General features: G+C 43.3%; 1 long non-coding RNA gene across 1 annotated transcript in view; it reads right to left on the bottom strand.

Moving 5' to 3' along the window:
- Window positions 1-4,804: 4,804 nt before the first annotated feature.
- Window positions 4,805-20,863, bottom strand: part of LOC137525548 (uncharacterized) — a 35,264-nt gene continuing 19,205 nt past the window's right edge. Inside the window, exons 2-3 of the long non-coding RNA XR_011022936.1 lie at window positions 13,958-14,031; window positions 4,805-5,456 (exon numbers count right to left, since the gene is read on the bottom strand). This is a non-coding gene — a long non-coding RNA (uncharacterized lncRNA). The remainder of the gene's footprint in view (window positions 5,457-13,957; window positions 14,032-20,863) is intronic.

Raw genomic sequence — 20,863 nt, 5'->3', positions numbered from 1 at the left:
TGCAGGTATATTTCATACAGAAAAGAAGCATATATATATACACACACTATTATACCCTTCCCATATGGCAAGGAGAGAGGTAATAACATCCCCTTTTAAGGTGTAATTTATAGTTGTCGTTATCCCCCTAATCATTGTATACATACTTTGTGGCCCTTTAATATAAATGGGAATCCCAGAGGTGGTGGTGTAAGGATATGTGGGATTAGCCTGTGCAATAAAGGATCCATTGAAAGATCCAAGAATCTTACCTTAGAAGTTGTGCAAGTGTAGCGCAGCGCCTCTGTAATGAGCGGGCGCCGCGCTGACTCATGATATACTCCTCAGTCGTTTTGCTGATAAGGAGCTGGCGGGAGATCCGTACGGGGGGCATGGTCCGTTCGGGGAGTGGGGGAGTGTCCCTCCTACTGATCCCTGGTGTGTTAGTCCCAGCGGCAAAGCGGAAGTGCGTCACAGTAAGGGCACAATTTTTTGCACATGACGGACACATGTATGTTCTGCAATTATGTTTGCAATTATGTCTATTGTTTGTTTTTTCTTCCTCTTGAAGCCATTGCAATCTTTTATTGTACGTGAAGTCGTAGCAATTTTTTATTGTACGTGTTTTTTTATCTTTGTTTGTTGCAGCTACTACTCCTTTCTTGTATTTTGCCTGAGGAAGCGGGCTTGAGACCCGTGAAATGCGTTGCAATTGTGTATCTCGGAGTACAGATTAAATGTTTTTTTGCATATTGACCACAGTGGTTGTGTCTGATAATTGGGGAGGTAAGTCCACCCTTACCCCCTTGTTTTATTGTTTTTAAACACGGTTCTCTTTTTATCCTGTTGGCGCCTCTGTTGTTACTATATCATTTACCCGTGCTCACGAGTTGTTTTTCATGAATCCAGACTCGAATTTGAATTCGAAGATCGATACCAATCTCAAATTCGAATTCAAATGTATTGATAGTCACGCTCTAATTCGGCCCTGATCACGAATCCGGATTGCGGTATCCAGCATGACGTCATTAGGCCAATTAGCCGATGCCCTAGCAACCAATTATAGGAGGGGAACCTGGCCCTCCCCTCCTCTATATAAGGCGGCGTCCATCTTGAGGAGCCTGTCCTTGCTTGTGACTCTGCGGTACTGAGAGCATCTCCAGTGCTGCTGTTCGTCAGAGCAAGTGCTTTCCTACTTTTAATCACAGTGGTTTTGCTAATTTACACCTCCTGAACACATTGATTGTATTGATTTATAGATAGATAGTGATTTGATTGTTATAGTTCAGTCAGCTAGTTTAGAGTATACTGTATACTGTGTTGGCTAGTGTTAGGTCTGTGTGCAGGCTAGGGCCTGCTAGCCTAGGTAGCCTTAGCCTACTAGCTTAGGTAGGTTAGGGATTATAGTTAGTTGTTGTGTACTACTAGTTTAGTTAATTTGTATTGTTAGTCTGTGAGTTTATTTAGTGACGCAGCTTCAGTACTGTGTTAGTTACTTTACAGGCCAGCATCTGTTGTGATCTGTGACTGGCATCTGCCTGACCCTATTGATTGCTTCCGTGTGTGACAGACTTTTATTGTCACTGTCTGTCACACGAGTTAGTTATCGACTATTGTAAACTACTGTACTACTGTACAGTACTAGTAGTACTACTACTATTAAAAACAAAAACAAAAAAACACCTTTCATTTCTTTTGTCAATCTCCACCAACCCAGACTCTTTGTTAAAGTTTACAGTCTTTCCCGATATATATACAGTGGCTTGCAAAAGTATTCGGCCCCCTTTTAGTTTTCCACATTTTGTCACATTACTGCCACAAACATGAATCAATTTTATTGGAACTCCACATGAAAGACCAATACAAAGTGGTGTACAAGTGAGAAGTGGAACAAAAATCATACATGATTCCAAACATTTTTTACAAATAAATAACTGCAAAGTAGGGTGTGTGTAATTATTCAGCCCCCTGAGTCAATACTTTGTAGAACCACCTTTTGCTGCAATTACAGCTGCCAGTATTTTAGGGTATGTCTCTACCAGCTTTGCACTTCTAAAGACTGGAATCCATGCCCATTCTTCTTTGCAAAACAGCTCCAGCTCAGTCAGATTAGATGGACAGCGTTTGTGAACAGCAGTTTTCAGATCTTGCCACATATTCTCGATTGGATTTAGATCTGAACTTTGACTGGGCCATTCTAACACATGGATATGTTTTGTTTTAAACCATTCCATTGTTGCCCTGGCTTTATGTTTAGGGTCGTGTTCCTGCTGGAAGGTGAACCTCCGCTTCAATCTCAAGTCTTTTGCAGTGCAGACTCCAAGAAGTTTTCTTCCAAGATTGCCCTGTATTTGGCTCCATCCATCTTCCCATCAACTCTGACCAGCTTCCCTGTCCCTGCTGAAGAGAAGCACCCCCAGAGCATGATGCTGCCACCACCATATTTGACAGTAGGGATGGTGTGTTCAGAGTGATGTGCAGTGTTAGTTTTCTGCCACACATAGAGTTTTGCATTTTGGCCAAAAAGTTCCATTTTGGTCTCATCTGACCTGAAAGCCTTCTTCCACATGTTTGCTGTGTCCCCCACATGGCTTGTGGCAAACTGCAAATGAGACTTCTTATTCTTTTCTGTTAACAATGGCTTTCTTATTGCCACTCTTCCATAAAGGCCAACTTTGTGCAGTACACGACTAATAGTTTTCCTATAGACAGATTCCCCCACCTGAGCTGTAGATCTCTGCAGCTCATCCAGAGTCACCATGGGCCCCTTGATTGCATTTCTGTTCAGTGCTCTACTTGTTCGGCCTGTGAGTTTAGGTGGATGGCCTTGTCTTGGTAGGTTTACAGTTGTGCCATACTCCTTGCATTTCTGAATGATCGCTTGAACAGTGCTCCGTGGGATGTTCAAGGCTTTGGAAATCTTTTTGTAGCATAAGCCTGCTTTAAATTTCTCAATGACCTTATCCCTGTCCTGTCTGGTGTGTTCTTTGGACTTCATGGTGTTGTTGCTCCCAATATTCTCTTAGACAACCTCTGAGGCCCTCACAGAGCTGCTGTATTGGTACTGACATTAGATTACACACAGGTGCACTCTATTTAGTCATTAGCACTCATCAGGCAATGTCTATGGGCAACTGACTGCACTCAGACAAAAAGAGGCTGAATACCCCACTTTGCAGTTATTTATTTGTAAAAAATGTTTGGAATCGTGTATGATTTTCATTCCACTTCTCACATGTACACCACTTTGTATTGGTCTGTCACGTGGAATTCCAATAAAATTGATGCATGTTTGTGGCAGTTATGTGACAAAATCTGGAAAACTTCAAGGGGGCCGAATACTTTTGCAAGCCACTGTAGCTATCCAGATTTGCACAGAAATCCAGAATCCGAATCTGAATTGGATAGCTGAAAAAAGGTTGGATATCTGGGTTACCCTGATATCCGGAACCTGAATGAGCAGCACTGTTTTTGACCCTCTCCTTCCATTACAAATCCCTCCCTCCGTTCTGCATATTAAGCATACTAAGCAATATTAAGCATTTGCAATATTAAGTGGATGGGTGAAATGGAGGAGATATTTGGATACATTTTCACACTCACTCCCGATGAAAAATGTATCCAGATTCCTCCTTCGTTTCACCCATCCACTAAATATTGTAAATGCTTAATATTGCTTAATATGCTAAATAGTGTAAATGGGCTGCTGTCTGGTGCCTGAAATATGTACAGTATAGGATGTTACTGTGCTGCTAGTAAACTAGCTGCAGAGTGAGCTGCAGCAACTGTGAGAAAAAACAGATATCTCCAGGTACATTTAGGGGATAAATAGTTGAAAAAATAACAGATGGCCACACCCCCTCTTTTCCCTGGTGAATTGTGATTTTGAGAAAAAATAACAACTAACTATCGCCTATTTATTGCACATTTATTGCACATTTATCGCATGGATTTCTCTCTGTCGATATTTCTCCCTATACTTCTGGAGAATTGCTATTTGGAGATATCACAGGAGGTAAATTACCTCCCATGAGATAAATAGGTCGGTAACCACTGGTGAATTGAGGCCATTGAGACTGAGAGCAGATAAGCTGTCTGAAGAATAAACACAGCACACAGGAGTGAGCCTAGAGGGGGTGTGCACAACTTGTATTTATTATAACAAAGGTAGCCCATTCCTCCCTGGGTCGACAAAGCTTGACAAAGAAAAGAAGATTAGATATATTACAGAAACAGTGCAACTAAAAAAAAGCTGTAGTAATCCAGATCACATTAGAACAGGTATAGGAACTTATAGGATAGAAGAAATAAGGCTGAAAATGTTGTTACAGAGTCTCTCTAATCGTATGTGTAGATAGTGAAGGGTTAGTGTGAGAACTAAGTTATATTGGGGGATAGGAAAATATCAGTAATATATATATTTTACAACTTTTCCTGGTGCCCATTTTGCTTGGCGCAAGAACCACAATATTAGAACAATGGCTATTTGCAGCACCCTTTTTACTGATGGCAATTTCTAAACATACCTATCGAAAGACCTGGTTAGCATTGTGCTGTGTCCTTACATAAGGTAAAATTCTGGCTTAGCTGCTTAGCAGAAATTGCTGGCTTAGCTGCTTAACAGAAATCGCTGGCTTAGCTGCCAACAGAGTGGCCAATAATATGGCGTGTATAGTCCCTTTTATATACAAAAGTGCAGATTAGCTGTATAAAGGCCTAAAGTTAAAATGTACAGAATATATACTTGGCATGTTCATATGCTTTTGAATGCAAATATTAGATCCACAATTTTGACCTGACAAACTTATAGACATACTAAAATAAATCTGTTTCAAAATTGTATTGATGTAGATAAGCTCCTAGAGAAGGCACCTTCTGTGGAACACGGTAATTAATGTCTTCATGAATCTTCAAAGTGCCACCTCTAATAGTTGCATAAACAATTTGGCTACGGGAAATCAGACCCTTCAATCTGAGTTTATCTTGGTTGGTCTATCAGATCTCACGTATTCGAGGATTCCACTTGTTGTATTTTTCTTCTTCATTTATCTGTTGATTGTGGCTGTGAATCTTTTTATCATTGTCCTGGTTTTCACGGACTCCCACCTGCAGAGTCCAATGTACTTTTTCCTTGGGAACCTCTCTATTATAGATATTGTCACCCCATCACTTCCTGCTTTACATTTGCCTTCTGACCTCTTTCCTGGAAGGAAGCTGATTTTGTACTCAACTTGTGTAACCCACGTCTTCCTCTATGTTTGGTTTTTCTGCACAGAAGGTATCCTCCTAGCATATATGTCCGTTGATCGCTATGTCGCCATTTGCCACCCTCTGCATTACTCGACAATAATAAGTATTAAGTTGTGTGTACGGGTTATGGTCGTCAACTGGATCTTCAGCGCGTTCTTCTCATTAATGCACACGCTGTGTTTGCTAAGGTTGTCCTACTTTTCTTCTGTCACCATCCAGAGTTTATTCTGTGAATTATATCAGCTGATTCAGCTCTCGTGTTCTGACACCTATCTTAATAACTTACTTATATCTCTCTCTGGAGTTTGGGGTGTTGTCAATATTGTCCTCATTAATTTAATTTCATATATCTACATTTTCAAAAACATCATGAAAATTAAAATGAAAGATGGAAGACAGAAAGCCTTTTCCACCTGCACGTCCCACCTTTCAGTGGTCTTCATCTTTTATGGAACTGGTCTATTCAATTACACACCTTCTAATGCCAAACATGTCAATTCAGGCATGATTCAATCTATACTTTATACTTTTTTAACCTCTTTTCTTAATCCGGTTATCTACAGCCTGAGAAACAAGGAGTTGAGAAGTGCTGTCCAGAGAAATATGGTCAGAGTGGGCTACAGATCTTGAGCTGTTACCAGCAGGGGCATAACTAGAAATCACTGCATCCCCCCCCCCCGCAAAACTTTGGATAGGGTTCCCTCCCCCCTTGCTTTCTGCACAGGTAAACTGAGAATTAATGTTATTTAATCGGCTAGTGCACACTTAAAGGACTTACGAGGCGAAAATCAGAAAAAATGTTAGTTACCTTATTGTAATATCACACCTCAGGGCAGACGATCAGTGCCTCCCCTGTCAGTTTCAGGCGTTCTGTTACCTAAATCCAGGATACATCACAGGCCCCGACCCTCTGCAGGGTGGCCTGAACTGATGAGCTAAGAATTGCCGCTTTAAACAGCAATGTGAGAGTTACTCGTGGCCGCCACATAGCGGCTCCCTCCCCCGCTGTGAGCCGCTGCTAGGAGGGAGCCGCTGCTATAGTAGGCAACCCTGTCCCTGCCGGTATCATCCAGTCACACGCCGCCGCCTCCCTTCCCCAACCCGCCGAGCAGCCAGCACATCTATTCTACCCCCTTTTGCGGAGGAATTGCACGCTGACATGCTGTCACTGAAGAGCCGCTGGCTCATGAGCAGAGAGTCACTGAGCCGGCTGGTGAGCCGGCTCACGTACGAGCGGTGTGCGGATAACAAAGAACCGCTGGTGAATCAGAATATTCTGATTCACCAGCGGTTCTTTGTTATCCGCACACCGCTCGTACGTGAGCCGGCTCACCAGCCGGCTCAGTGACTCTCTGCTCATGAGCCAGCGGCTCTTCAGTGACAGCATGTCAGCGTGCAATTCCTCCGCAAAAGGGGGTAGAATAGATGTGCTGGCTGCTCGGCGGGTTGGGGAAGGGAGGCGGCGGCGTGTGACTGGATGATACCGGCAGGGACAGGGTTGCCTACTATAGCAGCGGCTCCCTCCTAGCAGCGGCTCACAGCGGGGGAGGGAGCCGCTATGTGGCGGCCACGAGTAACTCTCACATTGCTGTTTAAAGCGGCAATTCTTAGCTCATCAGTTCAGGCGACCCTGCAGAGGGTCGGGGCCTGTAATGTATCCTGGATTTAGGTAACAGAACGCCTGAAACTGACAGGGGAGGCACTGATCATCTGCCCTGAGGTGTGATATTACAATAAGGTAACTAACATTTTTTCTGATTTTCGCCTCGTAAGTCCTTTAAGTGTGTTTTCCCCACGCAAATAAAAACAGACAGCAGTGAGGCACTGCATGTATTTTCTCTATCAATTACATTAGCTTCTGTGATTAAAAGTGCATGTTTTCACACATAGACACATATGGGGCTAGATTCACGAAGCTGTGCTAATGTATAGCACGACTGCGCTATGCATTTGGCACGCAATGTGACGCGCGCAAAGGTTTGTGCGCGTAAATATTTACATGCGCGTGCTAAAGAAGGTTGCCACGCGGTAATGCGCACACTTTGCCGCATAATCTTTACGCACGCAAACCTTCGCGTGCGTCACATTGTATGCTAAATGCATTGCACAGTCGTGCTATGCACTAGCACAGCTTTGTGAATCAAGCCTATGGTGTGCAGAAAACAAATACAGAAAACCAACTGATGTGTGTGCTCCCAGCCTCTGCTTGTTCATCTCTTGTGGAGCAATACTGGCTCTGCAGACTTCTCCAGCATCACGACTGTGGAGAGCACTTGTGGAGAGGTGAACAAGCTGGGCACTGTATACAAGAGCCTGCTGCACACTGAATAGGGACTTTCTACAAATCTTTTTCTGCAAAACTTTGTACGATTCCTTATCAGTGGCTGAGCAGATGCAGTAATTAGAAGAATTGTGCAGAAAGCTTTTTCTCTCCTCTCCGCACCGTTAGTTGTCAGTCTCTCCCCACAGGGTCCCCCTGCTCCTTACTGAATAGCAAGTTTTACAAATCTTTATCTACAAAACCTTGTACAATTCTTTGTCAGTGGCTGAGCAGATGCATTCATTAGAACAATTGTGCAGAGAGCAGAAAGTTTTTTTTTCTCAGCGCCCTTAGTTGTCAGTCTCTCAGGACAGGGAAAATAAACGTCTACCCCCACGGGGCCCCCTGCGGCTTCTGTCCCCCCTGAAGCAGCATCCCTTGCAGGGTCTATTGTTACACCCCTGATTACCAGACAAGAAAATAGGACTGCTGAATTTTCTGAAATATTCACTATCCTGCTAGGTTATTACAGAAAGTGTACCCCAAGCCGATCTTGACTCAGAATTCATATACCTACATAAGAAGAGGGAAACCTCTAGATTCTATAGAGCCTTCCCATGCTATTCTCGGGTCTCCTATTGCGCCTTTAAATGCCGGGTACTACTGTGAGGTATCATGACCACGATACTTCACTTGAATGGCCACTACTATGTTAATTAACATAGGTACTATGTATTTAACATAGTAACTGTGTTAATTAACATAATAGTGGCCGCTCTAGTTAAGTATTGTGTCGCGACACTTCACAGCAGCACCCGGCATTTGAAGGAGGGCGCGTTGCTAAGTAAGCAGCGCGTGTAACTAAGGAAGGCACGCACGACCGCGTGTAGCATGCACAGAGCTCAGAAAGGGGTTTTTAACTCGAGCTGCTGTAGCACCACAGGATAGTGAATGTAGCCCAAAATCTGCAAATGATCTTCAAGTAGTCCGATGCGGAAGTAGGAGATTTGGGCGCATGAGACAAGTGGACAAAAAGGGCGCCTCATTCACTCCCATTATAAATATCGTTTAATGGGCGCCGAACAGGGAAAAAAAAGGCGCTGGAGATTATTAACGTTTTAACAAACGGCGCCCGGAGATTTTTAAGGATATATAACTATGTTTGTGATGATTTAACTTTACAAAATGAGCCCGTGACGAATAATGTTTATAAAGATACTAAATCACTATTTCTAAAACATTTCTAAAACATTATTATCCACCCAAAAAATTATTTAAATTTTTTTATTTACATTTTTTATTTATTAATGTCTGTAAAACATTATTATCCATAGGGGGTCTTAAGTTTAGGCACCACCAGGGGGGTCTTAGGTTTAAGCACCAACTGGGGGGTCTTAGGTTTAGGTACCAACAGGGGGGGTCTTAGGTTTAGGCACCACCAGGGGGGTCTTAGGTTTAGGCACCAACACGGGGGTCTTAGGTTTAGGCACCAACAGGGGGGTCTTAGGTTTAGGCACCAACAGGGGGGTCTTAGGTTTAGGCACCAACTGGGGGGTCTTAGGTTTAGGCACCAACAGGGGGGTCTTAGGTTTAGGCACCAACTGGGGGGTCTTAGGTTTAGGCACCAACAGGGGGGTCTTAGGTTTAGGCACCAATAGGGGGGTCTTAGGTTTAGGCACCAACAGGGGGTCTAGGGGTTAGGGATAGGTACAGGGAGGGTTTTTAACAAACGTAAATATAAGATTTAGTTTACAAACAGGGAAGATTAACGTTTTAAGAATTGCCGATCTCATACACATTATTTAGTGATTTATAAATTCTTAAAACACTATTTCTAAACGAAATTCTACACAATATTTCTATAAACAAAAATACTGTTTATCGTTTACACCACGCGCCCTTTTTTCCCGACGCCCTTTTTTGATGTACGCGTCTGATGCTCCTCCTGTGATATCAACTGCAAATACTATTAGCGGTAGGCATACATTTCTCGACTTGGAGGCTGATCAACCATCCGATTCGATAATTACTATCAAATCAGATGAATATTGCCAAGAGCATGTCTGACCGATGATGCAACCAATTTTGGGCTGAAATTGGTTGCATGTATCAATCAGACATTTTGTAAGATGTCGGGGCATTTTGGTCAATCGGGTGTGTGGGGGTAAGGGCGAACGATATTGGGACGAACGATAACTGGGAGAAAAACCTCGGCGCTGTTCCCCAAAGTACAGTATATAAATGTGCCACTCATGTCATGTGTGCATTTATACACTAGGAGGCAGTGTTAGGATTCCTCCTGTGACGTGTTCTGTCCATTGCAGGTGGAGCCACAAATGGACAGTTCTGGTTTGTCAGTCTGCATTCGGTTGTGCATTCGCAGTGAGTCACTTTGCCATTTGCAATTGCTCTGCAGTTCTGGACAGCTCAGAATACTGTCATTATTCCACTAATGGTTTGCTGCAGCTGAGCTGCAGCCAGATAGCCCTGGATTTACTGCATGCATGTTCTTGCATAAAACTGCATGCATTTGTTATGATGGTCTTTCAGCTAGCAAATGGGAGTCAGGCCAGCACAGGATTGAGTGATTACCATTCAGCTGTGCAGTGATTTGCATCTCTGCTCTCATTGGATGACCTCAGTATAAAGGTTTGCTTCCTGCAAGCGTGCTCCGCCCATCATAGTTTCAGCTCTGTCTAGGCTGTTACTGGGTCCCTTGATATTGTAAAATATATTCCTTGTCTTAGTTCAGTTATTCTGTGGAGCTACGCTATATATTTCCCATGGGAACATATATACATACTCCTTCTAGTAAAGAGATTCTGTATTGCCTAGTCTTTTTCGCGATATTGCTCCTGATCCTAGCCAGTCTTCCTTGCTTATGTTATATATTGGTTCATTGCCGATATATTCATATGTAGTCAGTCGTTTGTAGTTTCATTGATAGCTGTAAATTGTAATACGCTAGGAAATCATATCTATTGTATATTTGTCTATGTATTACATTTGCCTGCCTTTGATTCAGCTATTTTCTGACTATTCTGTCCTGTCCTTGCGAGGTAGCCATTGCTGAGGTTGCTATTGGTTACCTCACTCTTGTCTTTGTGAATGCTTGCTGTCACTGAGGTAGCCAATAGCAACCACAGCAATGGCTACCAGCAAGGACAGGACTAGGAGGACAGAGGCTGGCAGAATGAATGCTTGCTAAACTAGTCTCTCTCTCTCTCTCTCTCTCTCCCTCCAAAAGGGATTTTTGTCATTGAAGGCCTCTGCTCGGATAACCTAACTAACTATCCGCCCAGATTTCAGATTTCACATGGAAATCCGAGTTTGCTCGGAAAGTGCTATTCAGATTTACACAGATATCCGGAATCCGATTCAAAGTTCGGATAGTGGAAAAAGTTTGGATTATCTGGGTAGTTCGGGATACCCGAATATTGGATGAGCAGCACTGATAGGAATTGATAAGCTGTACTATAATCGGAGGGGTGGGGGAGTATAACTAGTGGAACTTAAAAGTATTTGTATTATATCTTCTGGCTCCTGTGATTGATTACCACCCCTGCCTCTCCATGGCCAGATTTGTACTTTTTACCACCCAAGGCCACTGTCACCAGCAGCCCCCTTTCAGTATAGGTAGCCAGATGACCCCTTCCTACCTTTCTAGGTGGCTAGGTGACCCTTCCCCATCCAGTATAGATAACCTGATGACCCCCTCCCCCAGTGTAAGTAGCTGGATGACCCTTCCCCTCCTCCAGTACAGATAGCCTGATGACCCCTTCTTCCCTCGGCAGTCAGCCTTCAGAATTCCCACCACATTCTTGCACCCCCACAGTATGTCCCTCTGCCTGCTAAGCTGCAACCAGCACAGGTTTTGGCCAACCTGTCAAACAGCCCGGACTGACTAACTTTTTTTGCTTACTGTTTGTTTTTTGTTGTATATGGTGTATGATGTATATTTCGTTTACTTTTTGCCCATGTAAACTGCATTTGTGTGTCTAACCATCTATTTACCTCTTCCCTCCACTTGAGCCATGTATTGTGCCAAACCCAATTCTGGACAGGACCCAGTCCTGCTTGGCAAAATAAATTATTCTGATTCTGATTATTCATACCCCCTTTCAATATAGGGAGCCAGCTCCCCTCCACACCACAGCAGCCACCAGTCACTCACCTCTCCACTCACCCCCAGTGCAGAAACATCCTCTTCTCCACCATCTCCATCAGCCGCTGCTGTACATCTGTCTCTCCAGCTGGCATCTCTCACATGTGACTCACCCGTATGTTACCAGCAAGTCACATGAAGGGAATCATGTGGTAACATGCTGGGGAGTCACATGTGAGAGACGGTGGCTGGAGACGTACTGCAGTGGCTAATGAAGATGGAGGGGAAGAGGAAGCTTCTGTTCTGGAGATGAGGGAAGAGGTGAGTGACTGGCAGCTTGTTTTCCACCTCCACCGCTCATAACTCTGCAATGTTGCTCGAATACGTAGTTGCCCACCACAACGCTAGTACAGTGGCCTCAGAGTGGGTCTAGCAGCACTAAGAATCAACAAGATAGAAATAGTAGGCATTCAGGCACTGCAGCAATGTCAAATTTATGCTGTGTTTAGATGTTCAGCTGTATATTCCAAACAAGTTGCTGTATACAGTGGTAGGTGAGTAAGTCACAATCACATAGTTGTTGCACACAGAGAAAAAAAATCAACATTGGTTTTATCCTAACGGCACTGAGGCAGATGGCGGTGGTTGCAGGGCAATAAAAGGGCAACCTAACAGCGTTTCGCACAACAGTGCTTCTTCTGAGACTGGTGCTTCTTCGAAGACTGGTCCACCAATGTTGATTTTTGGAGAATGCAGGAGAGAATACAAGTGGGTGCAGGAGAGAAAGGTACCCAATGCTTAATTATTTATTTATATTTTTCCTGGTTGGACTTGATGGACAAATGTCTTTTTTTTCAACCAAACTAACTCTGCAACCATGTAACCTATTGTCACCAAGTATATGAAGGCCATTGAACTATAAAAAAAAAACCTTTACCTTATTTATTTTTGCAATACATTTGACATTATCACACCAGTTTGAAGTTGCTGCCAGTGTATAAAAGAAATAAACTGAATCTGAATCATGGCAGGATGATTGTTGGTGGTGTGCAATACTGTAATACAATTTATTGAATAAAAAAAAATAATGTGTGCATGTAAATAAAAAAATAAAAAAAAACATTATAAAAGAGATGTTTAGAAAAAGGACATATGTTTTGCCATCAGCTCCTAAAATTTGGGTAGGGGTACTATTTGACTTGAGTCATATGAGTTTACTAGAGTCATATATAACAATTCAGCTGAATAACATGTAATACAAATATCTATGCATGTGGTAATGTCAAATATTAAATACAATGGGCTCGATTCACAAAGCGGTGATAACCCAGTTAAAGACTTTAGGCGTGATAACCATTTTTATCATGCCTAAACTCAGTTTAGGCATGATAAGTTTAGGCATGATAAGTTTTGGCATGATAAGTTTAGATAAGTTTAGACTGTGCGCAAAGTCCCGCACGCAAAGCAGCGCCATTAAACTCTATGCGAAGTGCACCAGACTTTGCTAGCGCAAAACTTTTGATCAGCTGTGCACTGCGGTGCTAACCCAGTTGGTACTTAAACTTATCACACCTAAAAACTTATCACACCTAAACTTATCACACCTAAACTTATCATGCCTAAACAGAGTTTAGGCGTGATAGAGGGCTTTTCACCACGGTGCTAACTGTTAGCACCGCTTTGTGAATCAGGCCCAATGTGTAAAAATGTGTCTTTAAGAGGAACTTCAATGCAGGATTGAACTTCATCCCAATCAGTAACTTCATCCCCCAATCAGGGGGTCTGTATTGCTGATATTATGTGATTACGTCCCTCCAACAGTGTGATGTCATGACCATGATTAAATAATTTATAAGTGAATATTGTCCAAAAAAAAGCAAAACAATTATTGTGTTATTTTCACTAAAGTTCCTCTTTAATTTAATTTTATTTATTTACTTATTTTTAATTTTGGCAAAACAATATATATTAAATAATTAAGAGTGACATCAAATGTGTACTTTAAAATCAAGTGATAATAAAATCTTCATTCACATAAATCATTTTACTGTGTCAGTGTCAATCAGAGATAATGACTGTCTTCGGTTTCTTTTACAAGTCCTCAGAGACCCACCCAGGTGCACATCTAGACAATGAAAATCATTTACAATACACCGCTCATTAGAAGACTAACAAGCCAGCCAGTTTCAGAACTGGGAATATTGAATGATACATAATAGTGGTTTACTGTAGAAGCGAAGTGGAAGGCTGCGGATTCCCTTGATGGCCAATAATGTTCTTGTTATAGAAACAGCAATAATTTCAAATGTTGCTAATAGGGTTATACACAAGAATATTTACACAAGCTGAGACACCACACTTACTATTATATTTTATATTCCCTGTAGATTGTTTTAAGCTTGCTAACAAGCAAATGATGTAACCAGCTGGTTAAACTCTGCAAAACAAATTGAAGAAAGAGTTTTAAGCAAACTACTCAGTTTAACTGTATAGCATTAAAGACATTATTCATATCATGATATGTTGTGTATAGTAAAATGTTTTCAGATAGGTATTAAGATTATTTATTGGATTTATACAGCTCCAACATATTATGCAGCGCTGTACAATACATAAGATGACAGACAATGATAACAGGGGTGACCAAGAAAACAAAAAGAAACACAACACAATACAGGTAGTAATACAATGTCAGATCATACACTGGAGTGTTAGTCCCAATAATACAAGTTCACATTATTCTGGGTAGAGTGCACAATCAAGTGTGATGCACAAGGAGAGAGGGCCCTGCCAAAGGCTTACAATCCAAAGGGAGGGTTTGGTGACACAAAAGGAGGGGGCTGGATCAAGAGGCTCTCGCCAGATAGAGTTGAGGTGGCCATACATAAGGCGACTTGGTGGCTGACGACAATCCAATTCCATTATTGTAATCAAATTGGATGAAAATCAGTGCCACCAAGTGCATGCCAGACCAACAATGCAACCAATTTCGGGACGGAAATTGGTTGCATTCTCGATCCCGCATGCTGCAAGATGTTACTCGATTGGGTGCGTGGAGGTAACGGCGTGCAATTTCCCAGTAATTGACAAATGCCACAAAAAGCCATGATGCTGTCCCCCTATTGTATATGTACCCCCCCCCTGGTACCCCATGTAAAGTGTATACATTACCTTTCCACGGCCTATGTTAGTCCCTCCGCTGCTCCCGGCGCATTCCCCTCTCCTTAGTCCTTACACGCACACCCCACGTGATTTCCTAGTAAGGGTGCGCGTGTGACATCATGCAGAGATGGAAGCCAGTGGGGGACAAGCGGAGGTTACATACAGGTAATGTATACACTTCATACAAGGCAGCAGAGGGACATACATAAGAGACCCAGTGTCAGGTCGGCGAGGCGGACATATCACAAGGTCGATTCCTAAGAGACTGCACGCTAGAATTGATCGGGAATCAGCCTATGGTGTATGGGCAGTTGTCAGATCACTCTCTTATCAGATTCAATAAGAGAGACATTTGTCTCTTGGTCGAATCTGTACATACATCACCTGATGTATGGCCACCTTTAAGGCAACATTGAAGTTGGTGTAGGCCTCCTTGAAGAGGTGAGTTTTGAGGGCTTATTTGAAGGTGTTGATGGTGGATTCAAGCCTGATGAGCAGTAGGAGAGAGTTACACAGGATGGAGGCAGCATTAGTGAAGTCTTGCAGTCATGCATGGGAGTGCAAGATGTGTGGGGTGATTAGGAGGAGGTTGTTGGAGCATTGGAGTGGGTGGCCAGGATTGTATCTGCTGACCAGGTGAGAGATGTAGGTCAAGAAGGACTTGTGTATAGATTTATACGCCAAACATAGGATCTTGAAGCTGATTTTGAAGCAAATTGAAAGCCAGTGAAGGGATTTGCATAGGGGAGTCCTTAAGACAGAACAGTGGAAGGAGTAAATTAGTCTGGCTGCTGCATTTGTGATTGATTGTAGGGGAGTGATGCAGTTTTGAGGGAGGCCTGACAGGAGGGTGTTACAGTAATCCAAGCGGGAGATGGTGAGCGCATGGACAAGGAGTTTGGCAGTGACTGGGGTAAGGTAAGGAAAAGCTGGATCCTGGAGATGTTGCATAAATGGAGATTGCAGGCCCTAGCTATGGTTTGGATGTAGGGGGTGAAGGAGAGGGCAGAGTCCAGGGTGACACCCAGGCAGTGGGCTTTTGTGGTTCAACAGATGATTGTACCATTGACAGTTACATGGATGTCTGGGGTCGGGGGGGGGGCGGGGGGGGGGGGAGAGACTGCACGGGGTGGGAAAAGGCAGTTCTGTTTTATCCAGGTTTAACTTTAGGAACCTGGTTCCAAGATGAGATGGCTGATAGGCAGGAGGATACTTTTTCACGGTGGGGTAGGCCTCCTTGAAGAGGTGAGTTTTGAGGGCTTATTTGAAGGTGTTGAAAGTGGGTTCAAGCCTGATGGGCAGTGAAAGAGAGCTCCATGGGATGGAGGCAGCATTAGCGAAGTCCTGCTGGCAAGCATGGAAGTGCAAGATGCGTGGGGTGGTTAGAAGAATGTTCTTGGAGGAGCAGAGTGGGTGGCCAGGTTTGTATCTGCTGCCCAGATGAGAGATGTAGGACAGGCAGATGTAGGCCTGTGCAGTACGCCACGGACCACGTGGCCATGATTGACAGCAGCGTTTCACACAGCCACAGAAAGGACAGCACTGAGATCAGTCTGACCAGCATGCAGGGAGCCCGGGTTGGCAGCGGAGAGCGGAGCAATCAGCGTGGGACAGTTGACTACAAGGGGCTGGAGAAAGCCCCATGTGAGTAAAGCTGATTTTACCTTTTTTGCCTGATGTTTCCTTTAAGGGGTGGTGTGGTAGTAAGAATTCACACAAAGGTAAAGCTGCGCTTAAATGTCCTAATACACAGTCCTTCCAATTAAAAGGATGCTCAGCAATGTGCAAGTCTACACAAATCTATGTTCTCTTCTACCGCAGGTGCAGTAAGCTCCACTTCAGTGAGAAAACCACCACCACACCCCAAGCAGTGGCCACTCACCGTTAGAATAAGACCCTCTGTCAGATGGGTCTTTAGCGCCTATGGGGTCATCTGGCCGCCCCCTGCCATATACGAACAAGTAGATCTTTTGCTTCCTCTGTGTATAGTCCACATCACCTCAGATAAAACAATGCAAAGCTTCCATAGCGTAAAACCATAAAATCAATTTTAATAAGTAAAAGATGTACACTTACAAACCAAGCCGTGGAGATGCGTACAGAGTTTTAATGGGCTCCACCCCAAACGTTGGCCGCCGGGTCGGCTGGATGGCGCTATCTCCTAAGCCTCCCTCCTGGCTCTCACGTCCCTCTCCACGGTGGATACAGTAACCGCGTGTGCTTGACTAGTTTCGTCGTATAAAACGACTCATCAGAAGCTAACGCGGCCCCCAGATGTCTAAAACTTTATACCCGTTGCGGTGAATCCTCCTCCCACCCCCCACTCTTTACCCCGGAAGTGAGCTAGGTGGCACACCCTCGCTCCTTGGTTGCCGCTCACCACCCGGAAGTGATGTTATACAACCACTTCTGCCTCTGATAGGCTGCCTCCCACCACCCGTGACCATCACTCTTTCCGAGCGGAGTGGCTTCCCAGTTGCTAAGCAACCTTATACCTACGTTATCCTATCCCCTACTCACACAAAAGTAAATTGTGCCCAACCTTTTAGCCTCCCCGGATGTCAACGTGTGCGGGACCCTTACAGTCAATCTCACCCCTGCCCATTGTCCGGACAAGACTACAGCCAATGCATGATATTATATACTCTCATTTAACCCCATCACCACCTCCTACCGTTTCCATATGTAACATATATCACTGCACACTGCTCATTAATGTGGAGCGCGCAGTGCATGACGTGAAGCCCATACACTTAGCTTCTTCCTATCCACTTAACATATATTTTCTTAAAGCTGTCCAGGCACAAATATTTTCTTCATTCTCTCTATATATAAATCAGATCTACTTGTCTCTATTTGTTCTAGTCATAATTATTCAAAATTGTGGCTGGCCTCCAACCCCTCCTAACCCTAAAATAGGGCTGAATTCCTGAGAATGTAATTATCTCCACTACGTGATCCCCAACCCTCTCACAAGTCCAATAAATACTAACCCTACAAACCCCCCAAACTGATCATAAACTACACACCCCCCACCCTTATTCAATATAACTTCCAAAAAAATAATTCAATCTAATGCGCATTTGTGTGCCACCACACAAATACGCTTGTGCTAAGATGGTTATAATAAACCAAAGTACCAAAAAGTTGTGCATCCCTTATACACTCTACTATCTACAGGATGAATTGGAGACCAGTCCCTCCCCTCCATCAATCGTTACTCAGAAAACATATCAGATCAATATCTGCATTTAATCCCCTTGGTTTTAATGTATTCAGAAGATATATCCACTTTGTCTCTCTTTGTGATACTTCCCTAATCATATCACCACCTCTCCATGGCCTACGTACTTTCTCTACACCGCAGAAGGACAACAGTGAGGGGTTGCACTGATGGAACTCCTTAAAGTGTGCTGATAACGTGTGGCTTTGTAGTCCCTTTGCTATGTTTCTAAGATGTTCCCCTATTCTCTCCTTCAACGGTCTTGTTGTCCTCCCAACGTATTGCATTCCGCAGGGACACCACGCCACATACACCACAAATCGATCATTGCATGTGATAAAGTCCCTAATTCTGATGGTTTTGCCACTCGCTGTCCCCCTGATAGTCGTAATCCTCTCCGATCTTGCCTCCCTGCATCCCTTACAATCTCTGCATGGATGGAAGCCTGGTCGCTGCCTTCCTTGAAACCTGGATGGTTGTTTTTGTGGCTGCACACAGCTAGGTGCTAATATATTTCGTAAATTCGGTGCTTTTCTATATATAAATTTGGGTCTTGGTGGTAATATTTTCCCCAATTCCACATCTGACAATAGTATCTCCCAATGTTTATTAATAATTCCTTCTACTGATCTATATTGACTACTGAATTCTGTGATAAATGCATAATTATGCAAATTCCCTTGGTCTTCTTGTGGTACCCTATTAACCAGTACTCCTCTATCCATCTGTCTCACTAACCCTATTTGTTCCTCCAGGAACTCTTCTCCATACCCCTTCTCAAGGAATCTATTTTTCAGGATCTCTGATTGGGCCTCAAAATCTTCCGGGTTACTGCAGTTCCTCCGCAGTCTTGTAAATTGCCCTTTAGGGACATTTTTAATCCAGTTTGGGTGATGTCCACTACTGGTCGATATGTATCCATTCCGATCGGTTGCTTTAAAGTGAGTTTTCACCCTAATCTTATTTTCTATTACCATTAACTGGAGGTCTAAATAATTAATCCTCTCTGTGTCACACTCGTAAGATAATTTTATATTTAATGTGTTACTATTTAAATCACTCATAAATATGTCTAAATCCTCTCTAGTGCCCCCCCAAAAAATCAACAAGTCATCTATATACCTTTTCCAGGTGATAACCCTTTGTGATCCTACCTGTCTCAATACTTCTTCTTCCCATTTCCCCATGTACAAGTTCGCGAGGCTGGGTGCAAATCCCGCCCCCATTGCACATCCCCTGTGTTGTCTATAAAACTTACCCCCGTGCCAAAAATAATTCTTTTGTAAAGCAAACTCTAAGACCTCCAATAGGAAACCTATCTGTTCCGGTGGCAAGGTTCCCTCTTTCTCCATATAATACCTCACAGCTTCAATGCCTTTTCTCTGCGGGATACTCGTATATAAAGAGGCCACGTCTGCCGTCACCAATAAAGTTCCCATTTGCAAAGGCATTCCTTCTATCTGCTGTATTGTGTGTTTGGTATCCTTCAATACACATGGTAATGTGCTAACCAGAGGTTGCAGAATAGTTTTCTGCAACCTCTGGTTAGCACATTACCATGTGTATTGAAGGATACCAAACACACAATACAGCAGATAGAAGGAATGCCTTTGCAAATGGGAACTTTATTGGTGACGGCAGACGTGGCCTCTTTATATACGAGTATCCCGCAGAGAAAAGGCATTGAAGCTGTGAGGTATTATATGGAGAAAGAGGGAACCTTGCCACCGGAACAGATAGGTTTCCTATTGGAGGTCTTAGAGTTTGCTTTACAAAAGAATTATTTTTGGCACGGGGGTACGTTTTATAGACAACACAGGGGATGTGCAATGGGGGCGGGATTTGCACCCAGCCTCGCGAACTTGTACATGGGGAAATGGGAAGAAGAAGTATTGAGACAGGTAGGATCACAAAGGGTTATCACCTGGAAAAGGTATATAGATGACTTGTTGATTTTTTGGGGGGGCACTAGAAAGGATTTAAACATATTTATGAGTGATTTAAATAGTAACACATTAAATATAAAATTATCTTACGAGTGTGACACAGAGAGGATTAATTATTTAGACCTCCAGTTAATGGTAATAGAAAATAAGATTAGGGTGAAAACTCACTTTAAAGCAACCGATCGGAATGGATACATATCGACCAGTAGTGGACATCACCCAAACTGGATTAAAAATGTCCCTAAAGGGCAATTTACAAGACTGCGGAGGAACTGCAGTAACCCGGAAGATTTTGAGGCCCAATCAGAGATCCTGAAAAATAGATTCCTTGAGAAGGGGTATGGAGAAGAGTTCCTGGAGGAACAAATAGGGTTAGTGAGACAGATGGATAGAGGAGTACTGGTTAATAGGGTACCACAAGAAGACCAAGGGAATTTGCATAATTATGCATTTATCACAGAATTCAGTAGTCAATATAGATCAGTAGAAGGAATTATTAATAAACATTGGGAGATACTATTGTCAGATGTGGAATTGGGGAAAATATTACCACCAAGACCCAAATTTATATATAGAAAAGCACCGAATTTACGAAATATATTAGCACCTAGCTGTGTGGAGCCACAAAAACAACCATCCAGGTTTCAAGGATGGCAGCGACCAGGCTTCCATCCGTGCAGAGATTGTAAGGGATGCAGGGAGGCAAGATCGGAGAGGATTACGACTATCAGGGGGACAGCGAGTGGCAAAACCATCAGAATTAGGGACTTTATCACATGCAATGATCGATTTGTGGTGTATGTGGCGTGGTGTCCCTGCGGAATGCAATACGTTGGGAGGACAACAAGACCGTTGAAGGAGAGAATAGGGGAACATCTTAGAAACATAGCAAAGGGACTACAAAGCCACACGTTATCAGCACACTTTAAGGAGTTCCA

The sequence above is a fragment of the Hyperolius riggenbachi genome, chromosome 7, assembly GCF_040937935.1.
Source record: "Hyperolius riggenbachi isolate aHypRig1 chromosome 7, aHypRig1.pri, whole genome shotgun sequence".
Taxonomy (NCBI): domain Eukaryota; kingdom Metazoa; phylum Chordata; class Amphibia; order Anura; family Hyperoliidae; genus Hyperolius; species Hyperolius riggenbachi.
This window is presented reverse-complemented; position numbering and strand designations above follow the sequence as displayed.